The sequence below is a fragment of the Propithecus coquereli genome, unplaced genomic scaffold, assembly GCF_000956105.1.
Source record: "Propithecus coquereli isolate 6110/MARCELLA unplaced genomic scaffold, Pcoq_1.0 Scaffold121, whole genome shotgun sequence".
Classification (NCBI taxonomy): domain Eukaryota; kingdom Metazoa; phylum Chordata; class Mammalia; order Primates; family Indriidae; genus Propithecus; species Propithecus coquereli.
In genome coordinates this window covers 4489862-4493324 of record NW_012136192.1, presented here as the reverse complement: position 1 = coordinate 4493324, position 3463 = coordinate 4489862, and positions in this window count along the sequence as shown.

Below are 3463 nucleotides of genomic sequence, written 5' to 3'. Positions count from 1 at the left end.
TTTTTACAGAAAATAAACAAGCAGGTTAGCTCTAAATGAATGGTTCAGATAAAACTGCTGCACCAAGGCCTTTGCCCCTACAGGTCCAGGTGCCGAGCTGAGGTCCATACCCTTGAAGACCCGGGGCCAACTGGCAAGCCACACTCCCATGGTCTTGCTCATGGACCAGGGGAATAAGCACCCTGGCTGTGCACGCCATGCAGAGGTTATGAACCTGCAGACCTGAGCTCCATGTGGTGGGCCATGCACCCTGGTTTTATGTACCAGCCAGCAGGCCACACCCCTATGGCACTATGTGACACCATGCCTGCAGTCCAACTCTCCACCATGGACCCACTAGCCTCAAGGTTACCCCACCACATACTGCCATTACAACTAGACCTGGATGAAGTAAACACCCACTGCTCTGACACCTGTGGCCACCACTTAGATAGCCTTACCAGACAGCTACTCTTACCGTCGCAGGGAGACACAGGTAGAGCAATCTCCTACAATGCCCACCTCAGTGGAGAGGGACTCACCTGGTCCCCTGCCCAGCGTTCCAGCAGTGGCCTAGGGACCAACTCACCACACCACGCAAAGATTTCCCAACACTGGCCCAAGTCCTGCCGAGGCACTGACCAAGGTCCTGTAACACACTCAGGGATATGCTAAGGTCCCGTGACATACCCTGGCACCAGCCAAGGTCACACTACCAGCCTGTGTGGAGAGGGACTTGCACAACCCCCTGTCCAAGCTTCCAACAGAGGCCTGGGACAAACACACCAATCTGCATGAATATCCTCCAGCATGGGCTTGGACTGTGACAACCACAGTTGTCACAGACAATGCAGAAGAACAGCTGTGTTACACACTGTCAGGGCATCTGCTCCCTCCTGCCAGGTCAATCCTCTGGAGTAGGAAACAAAAGTGTTATCTAAGGACCTGTCCTTCTCACACAGAAGGAGAGTTGCCAGCAAAGGAGAACAGTATGCTTCAAACCTATCAGCCCTGAGCTGAGAGAAGTGGTTTCAGATGAGAAGAAATCAGCAAAAAGTTCCAGGAACATGAGAAAAACAAGCTAGTTCCACACCCCTAAAGGATCACAATACATCCACAGCGATATACCCAAAGCAAAAGGAAATTGTCAAAATGTCAGAAATGTAATTAAGAATATGGATGGCAAATAAGATGAAGGGAATTAAAGAGAAAGTTGAAAAATAACACAAGCCAAAAAAAAAAAAATGTTTTAAGACATGACTGATAAAACATTGAAAAACTTGCCAAAGAGATAGAAAACATAAGAAAATACATAACAGAACTTAAAGGAACAACAAAAAAAAGTCATTTAGGGACTTTCCCTATATAGCAGAAAGCTTCAACAGTAGGCTGACCTAGGAGAAGAAAGAATCTCAGAGCTTGAAAACAGGGCTTTCAAAATAACCCAAAGATGGAAAAAAAAAAAAAAAAGAATGAAGAAAGAAGAGCAGTCACTCAGAGAAATATGGGACTATGTGTAACAAGCCGAAAGAAAGCCACATAAACAGAAAGAAAAAAAAAGAACATATGATCATCTCAACAGATACAGAAAAAGCATTCGACAAAATCTAGCACCATTTCATGATAAAAGCTGTCAACAGTCTGCTTCATACCTAACGGGTACGCTGCATGCTGTCTGGGGAATGCGCATGCTTGTCGCTGTGACTCAGGTGGTGCCAAGGCAATTTACGTAATCAAAGCATTTGTACCTCCATAACATTCTGAAATAAAAAAAAAATAAAAAAACAAAATAAAAGAAAATATGGAAGGACAAAAAAAAGCTGTCAACAAAGTAAGCATAGAAGGAATATACCTTAAAATAATAAACGGAAAATATGACAAACCCACAACCAACATCATACTGAATGGGGAAAAGTTGAAAGCATTCCCCCTAAGAATTTGAACAAGACAAGTGTGCCTACTGTCACAACTTCTATTCAACCTAGTATTGGAAGTTCTAGCCAGGACAATCAGGCACGAGGAAGAAATAATAGTAATCCAAATTGGGAAAGAAGAGGTCAAACTATCTCTGTTTGCCAATAATATGCCCTTGTATCTTGAAAATATGAAAGACTCCACCAAAAGACTCCTAGAATTGATAAATGAATTCAGCAAAGTCTCAGGCTACAAAATCAATATGCGTTAAGTCAGTATCATTTCTATATACTAATAGCAGTCAAAGTGAGAATCCGATTAAGAACTCCACACTATTTATAATAGCTGCAAAGAAAATAAAATACCTAGGAATATACCTAACCAAGGAGGTGAAAGATCTCTAAAATGAAAACAACAAAACGCTGATGAAAGAAATTATAGAAGATGCAAACAAATGGAAAAATGTCCCATGCTCATGGATTGAAAGAATCAACATTGTTAAATGTCCATACTGCCCAAAGTGATTTACAGATTCAACACAAAATATTCCCATCAAGATATCAACATCATTTTTCACCTATCTAGACAAATTAATCCTAAACTTTAAATGGAACCAAAAAAGTGTCCAAATAGCCGAAGCAGTGTTATGCAAAAGGAACGAATTTGGAGGCATCACATTACCTGTCTTCCAATTATACTACAAGTCTATACTAACCAAAACAGCATGATATTGATATAAAGATGGAGACATAGATCAATGGAACAGAATAGAGAACCCAGAAATAAAACCATCTACCTATAATGAACTGATCTTTGACAAAGCAGACAACAACATACACTGGGGAAGAGTTGCCCTATTCAATAAATAGTGCTGTGAAAACTGGACAGCCACAAGATAAGCATGAATAAAAATGATCCAAGGGATGCTTTTCAGTTTCCCTTAAAGCCACGATGAGTTAAAATATTGAATCACTCAAGGACCACTCCCTGATAAGAAATTCATTTTCCATAGTAGTCTGTCTGTTTCAGTGTAACTTCTTATGTATTTTAATGTTGGATTAAAAGACAAGCATATCTGAAGCTGTATTGGGTTCCAAATTAGAAACAGAACAGTATAAGGATAATGTTTTTAGTTCTCCACAAAGAATCAATCATTCCAGTAATAAATGTCAAATTCTCTAGTCTTTAATTTCTGTAAAAGAAGACATATTCGAGGCTTGAGTTTATCAAATAATCTGATACAGTGTGTTTTATGTGTGGCTGACTCATTTAATTCTTACTAGAAACTTACAGCTTTATCTTAAAGAGTCATCCCTAAAGAAGCTTCTTGATGGAGAAAAAGCATGACTGGCCCATGAATTATTTGGACATAACTTTCATGTTGGTATTGATCTATTATTTTTTTTTCATGATGGAAAAACAGGTGTGTCATCCTAACTTGAGGTCACAGACACTCGCATTGGCTCCTGCTTGATCCCTAGATTAGATTTTTCTCCAACCCCAAAAAGGAGAATGTGTCTGACAGCCCAATAATAATAGAATTGGGAAGACAAGTGTACATAAAATTAAA